The sequence below is a fragment of the Cnephaeus nilssonii genome (assembly GCF_951640355.1).
Source record: "Cnephaeus nilssonii genome assembly, chromosome: 8".
Lineage (NCBI taxonomy): Eukaryota > Metazoa > Chordata > Mammalia > Chiroptera > Vespertilionidae > Cnephaeus > Cnephaeus nilssonii.
Window position 1 is genome coordinate 87,874,069 of NC_137079.1, and position 13,775 is coordinate 87,887,843.

Here is a 13,775-nt window from a genome sequence, read left to right on the forward strand (position 1 = left end):
TAAGCATGCAGCATATAATGGTAGGAAGTGAAGCAGCCATCTTGGTCCATAAGATGCAGCTGCATGATAAGGATGGTAGAGGAACAGGTTAGAGGGAGCTTAGGTCCCTGACAACTTTTTGTATCAAAACCACCTCATTAGGTCATTCTTTTACCCATGAAAGAAATAAATTTTTAATATTTAGGAGAGAAACCTAGATGGCGGCATAGGTAAAGACCTATACTGCTGCCTCGCACAACAATTTCAAAACTGCAACTGGAGAGCGGACATCGTCCAGAACCACCGGAAAGCTGGCTGAGTGGAAATTCTACAACTAGAAGGAAAGATAAAAGGACACTGAGACCCAGAGGAGTTGTGGAGGACAGAGGTGCGGAGACCGGTGTGCGCGGAAAGGGCGGGTGGCTGAATACGCGGCTGGCTTACTCGCGGCGCTCGGAGAGGGCGGGCAGCAAGCGCGCGGCTAGCTTTCTCGTTTGGGAGGGAAACAAAACCTCCCAACTGGACTAAAATCCAGTTCTGGGTGAGACTTTGGGTACCCAGAATCATTCGGGGAGAAACTGGACTGTCTGGCAGCAGGCGAAACTTGAGGGCAGCCTTCCCTCAGAGGTTCGTGCAGCCATTGCCGCAGGACACTGAGACACAGGGGCCTCGTAGGGCAGGGCTGACAGGAAACCAAGGCTGTCTGCTCAGCCCTGAGACTCTGCCCCATCCACGCTGAGCACAGAAGCTCTCCCAGTGGAGACACAGCTGATCCTCACAGCCAATTGGCCTGGAGGTCAACTCCCCCCAGTGATACTAACAACAATCTAGGCTTAACTACAATAAGACTGCACACACAGTCCACAAAGGGGTGCACCAAGAGTGTCCACCTCAGGTAACTGGGGAGGCTGAGCCACTGGGCCCTGCTAGGACACCTAGCAAACAAGCCACTCCATCAACTCAGGGAAGCAGCCAAAATGCGGAGACAAAAAGGCAGGTCACAAATGAAGGAAATGGAGGAAAGTAAACGACTGGATATAGAGTTCAAAACCATGGTTATAAGGTTTTTCAAGAATTTCCTAGAAAAGGCTGATAAATTTAACGAGACCCTTGAGGATACAAAAAAAAGGATCAACTAGAAATTAAGCATACACTGACTGAAATAAAAAGTATTATACAGAGACCTAAAAGCAAACTAGAGGATTGCAAGAACCAAGTCAAAGATTTGGAATACAAAGAAGCAAAAAACAACCAGAAAAGCCAAAAGAAAAAAGAATCCAAAAAGTTGAAGATATTGTAAGAAGCCTCTGGGACAACTTCAAGCGTACCAACATCAGAATTATGGGGGTCCCAGAAGAAGAGAGAGAGCAAAATACTGAAAACCTATTTGAAGAAATAGCAACTGAAAACTTCCCCCACCTGGTGAAAGAAATAAAGAAATAGACTTACAAGTCCAGGAAGCACAGAGAACCCCAAACAAGAGGAATCCAAAGAGGACCACACCAAGACACATCATAATTAAAATGCCAAGAGCAAAAGACAAAGAGAAAATATTAAAAGCAGCAAGAGAAAAACGGGGCACCCATACGATTGTCAGCTGATTTCTCAACAGAAACTATGCATGCCAGAAGGGAGTGGCAAGAAATATTCAAAGTGATGAATAGCAAGAAACTACAACCAAGATTACTCTACCCAGCAAAGCTATCATTCAAAATCGAAGGTCAGATAAAGAGCTTCACAGATAAGAAAAAGCTAAAGGAGTTCATCACCACCAAACCAGAATTATATGAAACTAGAGGCCCGGTGCACGAAATTCGTGCACGGAGGGGGGTTGTCCCTCAGCCCAGCCTGTACCCTCTCCAATATGGGACCCACCGGGATCGGGCCTAAACGGGCAGTCAGACATCCCTCTCACAATCCAGGACTGCTGGCTCCCAACTGCTTGCCTGCCTGCCTTCCTGATTGCCCCTAACCATTTCTGCCTGCCAGCCTGATCACCCCCTAACCACTCTGCTGCCAGCCTGTTTTCCCCCAACTTCCCTCCTCTGCCGGCCTGGTTATCCCTAACTGCCCTCTCCTGCAGGGATGATCACCTCCAACTGCCCTCCCTTGCAGGCCTGGTCCCTCTCAACTGCCCTCCCTTGCAGGCCTGGTTCTTCTCAACTGCCCTCCCTTGCAGGCCGGGTGCCTCCCAACTGCCCTCCCCTGCTGGCCATCTTGTGGTGGCCATCTTGTGTCCACATGGGGGCAGGATCTTTGACCACATGGGGGCAGCTATATTGTGTGTTGCAGTGATGATCAATCTGTATATTACTCTTTTATTAGATAGGATAGAGGCCTGGTACAGGGGTGAGGGCCAGCTGGTTTGCCCTGAAGGGTGTCCCGGATCAGGTGGGGGTTCCCTTGGGGCATGGTGTGGCCTGAGCGAGGGGCCTGTGGTGGTTTGCAGGCCGTCCACGCCCCCTGGCAACCCAAGCAGAGGCCCTGGTATCTGGAATTTATTTTCCTTCTACAATTGAAACTTTGTAGCCTGGAGTGGAGCCAAGCCTGGGGCTCCCTCCGAGGCCGGCAGCCATTTGTGTTGGGGTTATAATTGAAACTTTGTTGCCTTAAGCAGTTGGGTCCGGCCAGGGTGTGCGGAAAGCTTTGCTTCCCCTGTTGCCGGCGGCAACCCTGGTCTGCTCTCTCAAGCTCCGTTCTGCCGCCATTCTGTTTAAATTTGTTTACCTTCTATAATTGAAACTTTGTAGCTTGAGTGGAGGCTTAGGCCTGGCAAGGGCAGGCGGAAAGCTTGGCTTCCTCTGTTACCTAGGAAACCTTGCTCTCTGTGGCTGTAGCCATCTTGGTTTGGATTAATTTGCATACTCGTTCTGATTGGATGGTAGGCGTGGTTTGTGGGCGTGGCTTGTGGGTGTGTCGGAGGTGTGGTCAATTTGCATATTTGTCTATTATTAGATAGGATGCTGAAAGGTATTCTTTAAGAGGAAGAAGAAAAAGATAAAGTTAAAAATTATGAACAACAAATACGTATCTATCAACAAGTGAATCTAAAAACCAAGGGAATAAAAAATCTGATGAACAGTATTAACTGGTGAATATAATAGAATCAGGGGCATAGAATCGGAGTGGACTGACAATTCTTGGGGGAAAAGGGGAGTGGGGAGTACGGGAAGAGACTAGACAAAAAGCGTACACCTATGGATGAGGACAGTTGGGGGAGGTAAGGGCAGAGGGTGGGGTAGGAACCTGGTGGAGTGGAGCTATGGGGGGAAAAAGAGGAACAATTGTAATAATCTGAACAATAAAGATTTATTAAATTAAAAAAAAACACACAACAATAAAAAAAATTTAAAAAAACTTTTTTTTCTCAGTCACAGCAGCCAAACCTATATCTTAACTAATACAAATTCCAAGTTGAGGAATGTGGACTTTGTCAATAATACAATGTCATATACACTGAGTGGCCAGATTCTTATGATCTCTGAAACATAATAATCTGGCCACTCAGTGTGAGTGTGTGTGTGTGTGTGTGTGTGTGTGTGTGTGTGTGTGTATATATATATATATATATATATATATATATATGTATATTAGAGGCCCAGTGCATGATTTTGTGCATGGATAGGGTCCGGCCAGCCTGGCCAGGGGGAGGGGACATGGGCGGTTGGCCGGCCTGCCTGCTGGTTGAACTCCTGGTCGAGGGGACAATTTCCCTATTAGCCTTTTATTATATAGGATATACACTGAGTGGCCAGATTATTATGTGTTCAGAGATCATAATAATCTGGCCACTCAGTGTAAGTGTGTGTTTTTAATTGATTTTGTAAAGAGAGGAAGAGAAATATCGATCGGCTGCCTCCCATACATACCAGTATGTGCCCAAACTGGGGAATCAAACCCACAACTTGGCTTTGTGCCCTTACTGGAATTAAACCCACCACCTTTTGGTATGCAGGACAATGCTTCAACCAAATAAGCCACACTGGCCAGGGCTCATATAAGAGTTTTTAAGAAAAAGGGCCTACAGCCTGCTTGGCTCAGTGGTTGAGTGTTGACCTGTGAACCAGGAAGTCACAGTTCAATCCCTGGTCAGGGCACATTCCCAGATTGCAGGCTTGCAGGAGGCAGCCGATCAATGGCGTTTCTATCTCTCTCCCCCTTCCTCTCTGAAATACACACACACACACACACACACACACACACACACACACACACACACGAACACACACACGAAAAAGGGCCTACATTAGTGCAGTAGCAATGAGAGCAGAAAATTAAAAAGAAAAGCCTTTTTGTAGGATGAAGCAACAGATTATACTAGTACTAGTGGCCCGGTGCACGAAATTCATGTACGGTGGGGGGGTGTCCTTCAGCCCAGCCTGCAACCTCTCCAATCTGGGACCCCTCGGGGTATATCCAACTGCTGGTAGTTGGACATCCCTCTCACAATCCGGGATCGCTGGTTCCTAACCACTCTGCCTGCCGGCCTGCTGGCCCCCAACTGCCCCCCCCACCAGCCTGATCGCCCCTAACTGCCCCCACCCTGCCGGCCTGCTCACCTCAACTACCCCCCCCCCGCCAGCCTGATCGCCCCTAACTGCCCCCACCCTGCCAACCTGCTCACCCCAACTCCTCCCCCCTGCCAGCCTGCTTGCCCCCAACTGCCCCCCCCACCGGCCTGATTGCCCCCAACTGTCCCCCCCTTGCCGGCCTGATCGCCCCCAACTGCCCCGACCCTGCTGGCCTCCTCACCCCCAACTGCCCGCCCACCCTGCCAGGGCTCTGTGATCAATGCTGCAAGAGGGAGGCCCTGCCCACCCGGCTGGGGCTCTGCAATGGGCCCTCCCAGCCACGGCTTTGTCTGGAAGGAGGACTGGAAGGTCATCTGTAAGGTCTCCTGGTCTAATTAGCATATTACCCTCTTATTAGTATAGAAGATAGTTGGACAAAAGGAAGAAGTAACAATTCCAAGTTTTAAATCTGAGCCACTTAACCAAGATAGGCAACATAAGAGGGAGAGTTGTATACAAATTGAGTTGATTTCACTGTCCAAAGGCTTTGAGTAATGTGTGTTGTACTTGAGAAGAAATTAACATACAAATGAGATCACAAAAGGGAGCAGTCACATAGTAAAGGCAATCTTTTAATGTTTCAATTCCTTCATCTTTTTAAAATGATAAATATATAATACTTTGAATGTTTCTCCTTTAAGTGAAGTAATCTGAATGTCCTACAAGTTTATCTAACAAACATTTTCAGCAGCTAAAGGACATCCTTATGATTCAGGAATTCAATCAATTTCATTGATCAACTGAACAGCACAAACTAGTGGTCATTTGGACCTTTACATTGTTTTAAATCATTTAAAGTTTTTAGTTACATTGTTTAATTTGTCCCCATAATGGACCATACTAGTTCAAAACCAGAAAAGTGAAGGCAAAATGCACAAAATTAATGAGTGACATATACCAGTATATGATCAAAACTTGCCCTGGCTGATGTGGCTCAGCTGGTTAGAGCATTAGCCTGTACATCAAAACTTAAAAGGTAATGGGTTTGACAGGTTCGATTCCTGGTCAGAGCACATAGCCAAGGCTAGGGGATGTGGGGAAGTAATGGATTGCTATTTCTCTTTTACATAAATATTTTTATTTCTCCCTTCCTTCCTCTCGCTCTCTCAAATCAATAAAAAACATATCCTCGGGTGAGTATCCTTCCTATCTAATAAAAGAGTAATATGCAAATTGACCATACCCCACTACACCCACAAGCCATGCCCACCAGCCAATCAGGAGCAAGTATGCAAATTAACCCAACCAAGATGGCTGCAGCCACGGAGAGAGCAGGAGGCTTGGGTTTCCCTGGCAATGGAGGAAGCCAAGCTTCTGCAGCCCTGGCCTCCACTCAAGGCTACAAAGTTTCAATTATAGAAGATAAATAAATCCCAACAAAAATGGCTATGGCCACAGAGCAAGCAGGAAGCTTGGCTCCACTCAAGGCTACAAAGTTTCAACTATAGAAGATAAATAAATCCCAGATACCAGGGCCTCCGCTTGGGTCACCGGGGGGAGTGGCCAGTCTGCAAACCACCACAGGCCCCTCACCCAGGCCACCCCATGACCCAAGGGAACCCCCACCCTGATCCGGGACACCCTTCAGGGCAAACCAGCCAGCCCCCACCCGTGCACCAGGCCTCTATCCTATCTAATAAAAGTATAATATGCTAATTGACCATCACTCCAACACACAAGATGACTGCCCCCATGTGGACACAAGATGGCCACCACAAGATGGCCAGCAGGGGAGGGCAGTTGGGAGTGACCAGGTCTGCAAGTGAGGGCAGTTGTGAGCAATCAGGCCAGCAGGGGAGGGCTGTTGGGAGGGGCCATGCCTGCAAGGGAGGGTATTTGGGGATGATCAAGCCTGCAGGGGAGGGCAGTTAGGGGTGACCAGGCCAGCAGAGGAGGGAATTTGGGGGCGACCGGGCCTGCAGGGAAAGGCAGTTGGGGGGGGAGCCAGGCCTGCAGGGGAGAGCAGTTGGGGGGGACCAGGCCTGCAGGGGAGGGCAGTTAGGGGTGACCAGGCCTGCAGGGGAGGGCATTTAGGGGTGACCAGGCATGCAGGGGAGGGCAGTTTGGGACAAACAGGCTGGCAGGGGGCAGTTAGGCATCAATCAGGCTGGCAGGGGAGTGGTTAGGGGGTGATCAGACTGGCAGGCAGAAGCAGTTAGGGGCAATCAGGAAGGTAGGCAGGCAAGCAGTTGGGAGCCAGCAGTTCTGGATTGTGAGAGGGCAGTCGGACATCCCTCAAGGGGTCCCAGATTGGAGAGAGTACAGGCTGGGCTGAGGGACACACCCCCCACCCCCGTGCACGAATTTCATGCACCGGGCCTCTAGTTTAAATATCTATCTATCTATCTATCTGTTGTAGGCATCAGGTGTTAGACCAGCGGGGTCAGACCAGAGTTGGGTTCAGCCACCTCAGTATTTGAATTCTGGCTAGGAAAGAATTCAGAGCCAAGACCCAAACTGTAAGAGAACATTTATTTAGCTAATCACAGATGTAGAAAAAGTACTTCCTAGAAGAAATGGGCTTAGGAAACAAGTTATAGAGGCAAAGGAAGGACCCTTGAAGCTTAGGAGTGAGGAAGCTGGTAAAGAGCCTGGGGTGGGGAGTGCGGAGGGAAAGGCGAGGGCATGCTCCCTGGAAGGAGAGCTCACTGGGTCCTCTGACCTAAGGGTTTTAAGGGTGGAGATTTTAGGGGAGGTCCCAGGGGAAGATCTCAATAGAATATTCAGCAGCTTTCCATTTCCAGGTGTGTCCTTTCAGGATCTAGGTCTCCACTGATTGATTGGTTGGCACCAGGGCAGGGGGTCATGATCCAATGCAGCTGGTCCTGAGGTCATCCATGGGATTGCTGGTCTGGTTTTGTTACTTTTCTGGCCCTGAAGCTGAAATACAACTGAGGCCTAGATGTTCTCTCTTGGGAGGAAAGGTCAGGGGGTCCAAACTGCAGGACAAGAGATATTCTAAGTCAGGAAAATCCACCCTGGGAGCAAGGTCTCACCCTACAACTGTCCTTTCCTAGGCACGTAGGGCTTCCCACCCTGGTGACCTTTTGTACCTGCTCCATTGTCCTTGCTCTGCTCATGTCTGTCTGCCTACATTACAAAGCACAACAAGGTATTTGTAGACTTCAAAAATGATTTTTTAAGGAATTATTATTATTTGCAACTTGGCTTTTCAGTTACTGGGGAAGGGAACCTATAACATTTCAAATGCAATTTTTAATAAAAAATACTCTAAAATCTTTGCTTTAAAGCACTCAGATTTTTAAAGTATCAAATGTTAGAATCCCGAACACGTTGAGAGCAGTTTTTAATGTTATGCTGATTTAGATAAATTTTATTTATTTTTTTCTTATTTCAGAGGGGAAACAAGAGGGAGATAGAAACATCAATGAGCCCACACTGGGGATCAAGGCCGCAAGCAGGGCATGTGCCCTGAGTAGAAACTGAAACTTGACCTCCTCATAGGTTGGCACTCAACCACTGGGCCATACCGGCTGGGCTAGACAAATTTTAATCTATATGTCACAAAATAGCACATACATTTAAAAGTTATCAACAAATTTTAAAAATTTCACAGCATACATCACTTGATAATGGGAAAAGAATGTAAACTTGTATATATTATGAGATTGCTATGAAAGTAATCTCTAACATACCAATCTAAGTTAAATTGCTTTTACTTAAAGTCACTTAATATTGTTCATGCAAAAGTGATATTTTAAAAATTTCTAAGAATCATCAGATTGTTAAGTCTATAGCACTATATTTCTGAAAGAAAAATTTGAAGATGCCTATTTTGAAATTAGAGGCCCGATGCACAAATTCATGCATGAGGGTGGGGAAGGTCCCGCAGCCCGGCCTGCGGCCTCTCGCAATCCAGGACCCCTGGCTCCTAACCACCCACCTGCTTGTTCCTTACCGCTTGCCAGCCATGAGCCCGGCTTCTGGCTGAGTGGCGCTCCCGCTGTGGGAGCGCACTGACCACCAGAGGGCAGCTCCTGTGTTGAGCATCTGTCCCCTGGTGATCAGTGCACGTCATAGCGACCGATCATTCCAGTCATTCTGCCGTAATGGTCACCGGGCTTTTATATATATAGATTATTTATCTGCTTAAAATTATAGAACAGCCCTGACCGGTTTGGCTCAGTGGATAGAGCGTCGGCCTGTGGACTGAAAGGTCCCAGGTTCGATTCCAGTCAAGGGCATGTACCTTGGTTGTGGGCACATCCCCAGTAGGAGGTGTGCAGGAGGCAGCTGATCGATGTTTCTCTCTCATCGATGTTTCTAACTCTCTATCCCTCTCCCTTCCTCTCTGTAAAAAATCAATAAAATATATTTTTTTTAAAAATTATAGAACATACTTATACAATATAGTAAATTTTAAAGTTTGAATTATTTTGACTTGTGTTAAAAAGATACTAGAAAAGCAGTAAGAGATCTACGACACTGATTATTTTGGTATTCATGTATGCTTTCAAGAAAAAAATGGCATATAAAGCATTTCACTTAGGGCTCATCTTCATTATCTAAATTTCTGTATAGTTCATAAACAGACCTCACAAAAAGGATATGAACCTATCCTTAATATTTGTATGTACAAATTGGAAGCAACAAATATAGTTCAAATGAACTAAAAGTCACGTTTTCTAGAAAACTTGTATTTCATAGCCACTGATCTGTGGACAAAAAGGGGCCACTTGCTAACCTGACAAGCTCAGGGAAGGCCTGCGTGGTGGTCTTGCAAACTCAAAGACCTAAGGTCTGAATTTAAAACTTTAACTAAAAGCAGTTACGGTGGTTAGTCACGTCCTAGGCTGGTATCTTCCCTGACAGAGGTCAATCTTTACTTTAACTGAGTCTTTTGTCTTTTTGCATCTACGATAACATGTAGTTGGAATGTCAACGTAATTTTCCTTTTTTCCGGACCCCTCAAAGCACAGCACAGTCACCACTCTGCGGAGACCACAAATTCCCTCACAGTTACTGAGTTAATTATTGACTGTTAACTATCCTGTATATGAAGTATGTGTCTATCATTTTACTTTTTATCCAATCCCAGAGGTTTCCCTGCTTTGCTTTCTCTCCCTTCCCTAATCTGTCAGCAATGGATGTCATGTAAACCACTTACATCTCCTCTTTTGGTTGTAATGTGTAAAACAAGGTAAAAAACCGTCATTCTCCATTCTCCCAATACATTGAGATTTTGCTTCCTGACAATTGTCAACAATTTGGCTTAAATAAACTCACAAATTTCTTTACAAGTTTGAATGTTTTCTTACGTTAACAGATTTCTAACGTACCTTGGGCTCCAATTCAACACTAAATTATTGATACTTGAGGCCTTAGCAGGGTAATTCAGTTGGTTAGAGCATAGTCCAATATGCCAAGGTTGAGGGTTTGATTCCTGGTTAGGGCACATACAAGAATCAACTAATGAATACATAAATAAGTGGAACAACAAATTGATGTTTCTCTCCCTTCCCCCTTTCTCTAAAATCAAATTAAAAATAAAAATAAAAATCAACAGCCCTTGCCGGTTTGGCTCAGTGGATAGTGTCAGCCTCTGGACTCAAGGTTCCGGCTTCAATTCTGGTGAAGGGCACATGCCAGGAGTTGCAGGGTTGATCCCCAGTGGGGGGCATACAGGAGGCAGCCAATTAATGATTCTCTTTCATCATTGATGTTTCTACCTCTCTCTCTCCCTCTCCCGTCTTCTCTGAAAGCAATAAAAATATATATATTTTTAAAATAATAAAAATAAAAAAAGAATCAACAAATGAATAAGTGGAACAAATCGGTTTCCCTCCCTCCCTCTCTGTAAAATCAGTAAGTAAAAAAATAAAAATAAGAAAATAAATTATTGATACTGAAACCCTTGCAATTTGTTTTATAAAACTCAAATTAAAAAGCAAATTTTTAAAGTAAAATATTTAATTATTTTACTGCTGTTTTCTTTAGTATTCCTGCAACAAAACACACGGTACTGTTGACTCTGTTGGGCCATCAGTTAACCTTGAATAATTGAAAACTAAACTCAAGGCAATAAGATGAGTATCTTTGCTTTCTCTTCATGCATGTCAAAACAGCTAAAGTTAATCACAAAATATTAGTCTTTTATCGGCTAGGTTCTCGAATCTGATAAAATTTCCCCCTCAAATTAGACAACGTGTGTTTCCTACTTTGATTAGAAAAAGGAAAAAAAAAAAAAGGAGGTACTTCTTGTGTCCTTCCTTCCAACCGAAAAAGAGCTCAGAAGTTAGGATGCTTCCCCTCCGAAAAGCCTGCCCAAGCCCATGACGAAGCAGCCAAGCATGTCCAGGCAGACCCAAAAATTTCTAACTCTTCCAGATCGTAACCAGGGAAACCAAGATTTGACAAGATTCTTCTTTCACTTCCACTGTTTCTAAAAAGACCAGCACCTTCCAGCTTTTAGAAAAAGACCGCTGCAGGAATGTTGGCTGCACACTCACGAACAAAACTGCCCCAACGCAGACCCTGACGCCCACTCGGACCAAGTGATGGCCTCGGTCAAAGGGTAGGTAACTCCGGAGGAGAGCAAACACCTCAGCGGCCGCTCCTTCGGCAACGGCTGAAAAGGAAGACGTCTCGTTCCAACCGGAGCAGAACGGGGCAGCCTTGTTCCTTTCAGTACCAGATAGACCATCAGCCAACCTCCTTTGTGAGTAAAGGTCGAGGGTCAGAATCTCCGAGACAAACGTTATTGGAATAGCTTCCCGGGATTCAAGGACTCGATTTTAAAGGCGTGATCACGGGTCCAAGCAAGCCCTCACAAAGACACCAACCGAAGCCACCCCTGCCATCACCGCTCTATCCAGGGCTGAGAAGCAGGCCAAGAGGACTGTTCCCCTTCTGGGAAGTGAGAAGGCGCCGGATCTGTGCCCTCACACCCACACCCCGGCCCCCTCCGCCACAGCTCCCTTGGGACCCCTCTACACCTTGAGCCGCTAAGTATGCTTTAATCAACAAGAAGCCCAGCCTCAGCCACACACAAGATGGCAGCCAAACACCTACCGGAGGAAACAGCTGCGCCACCACTCCTGTGAAGCCGGCCTCTCGACTGCGGGTATCCCCATTGGCCCAGCGAGAGCGCGCGAGACAACGCGAGAGCTCTGTCAGCAAATCGGCAGGCGGCGCTTTGGCGCCTCCGCGCTTCCGGCGGCTCGCGCGCGCGGAGGTCTGAGGCGTGGCCCCAGGGCTCTGAGCAACCAAAGAGCGGCGGGCCGGGAGGTGTCGGACTCCTCCCATTTAGGGTTCGCGTTGGGGAGGCCTGGGTGTTACGGACTGGGCGGTCCTTCCTCCGGCCGCGGTGAGAGCCAGAGAGTGGTGAAGTACTTCCCGGCCAGGGGTCACCTGGGGCCGTGCGTTCCTGGCGGTGTGGAGTCGGAGAGGGCCCCGACCTGCGGCGAACCCAGCCTCGCGTACGGAGTGCTGCCTTCAGGTCTGGCGGGCGGCGAGGAAAGCGCAGTGGATCCCGTGTAGGCGAGGCACGGCCGGGGGTGGCTCCCTGACGGGTCCTGCGGCCCAGGACCTGGGAGCGCCGGGGAGCCCTTGCAACCTCCCTTCTTTCACCCACGTGCAGTCCCGGGCTGCAGAAGGGAGTTGGGGCGCACCAGGTTCTCCACCCCCATTGCAGTCTAGAGCTTGCGGTGTACACCTTAATGGGAGGTGATTCCCAAGCAGCCGGGACCCCGAGGCTGTAAAAGGGCCGCAGGGAATGGACTGCAGTGTAAAATCCTGAAGCAGAACTTGAACGTTTAGCCACTGACCCATTTCACAGGTAAGACTACACAAGCCCTAAGTAAGTAAAGTCATTTCTCCAATATCACGGGGTTAAGATCAGCTCCCAGGAGCACCTGACTCATTAACCACAACCCAGTAAGTAGTTAATCAGTGAGTAATTAAAATAAGGGGCCGTGGTGATTAACTGTGCTCTTCGGCTTGTGGAAACCTGCAGTACGTTCTGTGTGTTTTGAGAAGGAGGCTAAGAAAAGGGGTAACTGAGGCGGTAGATGGAATAAAAAAACGAACTCTGAAACCATTCCACCTGGTTCCTTTTGTCTCTGCCACGTTCACTAGGAAAGCAGGCATGCTAATGTATCTGATTGTCATGCAGAATAAGAACAAGTGGTGTGCCTGATAGGTGATTTATACACAAGTTATGTTCATTAGTGTTACATAATTAAAACATAAGGAACACAGGAAATGGTCACAGTTTCATAAGACCCTATTTTTAGAAACGAGAAGGAACCGTAAATTGAAGTTGAAACTACTTTTCTGCCAAAATGGAAAAGTGAGAAGCGGAAATATATCAACAAATTTTAAAATCCATGTTATACTCCAAAGTATTAACACTGGTTATCTCTGGATGGTGAAATTATGAGTGATTTAAATTTTCTTTTTTTAAAAAAAATATGTTTTTATTAATTTCAGACAGAGGAAGGGAGAGATAAAAACATCAAGGATGAGAAAGAATCATCCATTCAAGGCTTCTTGCACGCCGCGGAAACCTAGGCATTTGCCGACCTAGAATCCAACCATGACCTGGTTCATGGGTCGAGGCTCTAACCACTGAACACACCAGCCAGACTCAAGTTTCCTCTTTATGCTTTATTATATTTTGCAAATATTCTCCACTAAAGATGTGTTACCTTTGAAAGTTCAGTTATTTTTTAAAAATTTTCTTTATTGATGTTTTTATTTTAATTTTTACTTCAGAGGAAGGGAAAGGGAGAGACATAGAAGTATCAGTGATGAGAATCATTGATCGGCTGCTTCCTGCACACCCCCTATTGGGATCAAGCCCAAAACCCAGGCATGTACCCTGACCAGGAATCGAACTGTGACCTGATTCAGAGGTCGAAGCTCAACCATTGAGCCACACCGGCTGGGCATAAGTTCAGTTATTTTTAAATTTTTAGAAGTTATGAACACTGGTGAGAGCTTTTTTAAAAAAAAGAACCTATTACTGAGTGTGCTTATATGCTGTAGGTGGACGTATAAATTGGTAGGACCTTTCTAGAAAGCGGTTTGGCAATATGCTCCAGAAAGCTTTAAAATGGACAATCCCTTTTGAAAATTATATACTTTTTAAATTAAGTACACTACATTTTCTTTTACAAAATTAGAATTTTACAGATGGATAAAGAGAACAATCTACAGTCCCTGAATTTCCGCCCGCCTCCACCCCCCTCCAACAAAGACTGG

The 13,775-nt window shown here is 46.4% G+C and overlaps 2 protein-coding genes across 11 annotated transcripts in view; one reads left to right on the plus strand and one right to left on the minus strand.

Moving 5' to 3' along the window:
* The window catches only part of CAB39L (calcium binding protein 39 like), a 172,035-nt gene extending 160,259 nt beyond the window's left edge, over positions 1-11,776 (minus strand). For 3 of the 5 annotated variants that reach the window (XM_079779127.1, XM_079779122.1, XM_079779123.1), the window contains exon 1: positions 11,583-11,771. The gene's annotated coding sequence lies outside the window, so the exon portion shown is untranslated. The other 2 variants (XM_079779124.1, XM_079779126.1) reach the window with 2 other exon arrangements.
* Positions 11,777-11,844: 68 nt separating this feature from the next.
* Positions 11,845-13,775, plus strand: part of LOC307104281 (histone-lysine N-methyltransferase SETDB2-like) — a 111,262-nt gene continuing 109,331 nt past the window's right edge. For 2 of the 6 annotated variants that reach the window (XR_013813874.1, XR_013813875.1), the window contains exon 1: positions 11,870-12,348. The gene's annotated coding sequence lies outside the window, so the exon portion shown is untranslated. Of the gene's footprint in view, positions 12,349-13,775 lie in introns of all 6 variants that reach the window. The other 4 variants (XM_079779112.1, XM_079779113.1, XM_079779115.1 and 1 more) reach the window with 3 other exon arrangements.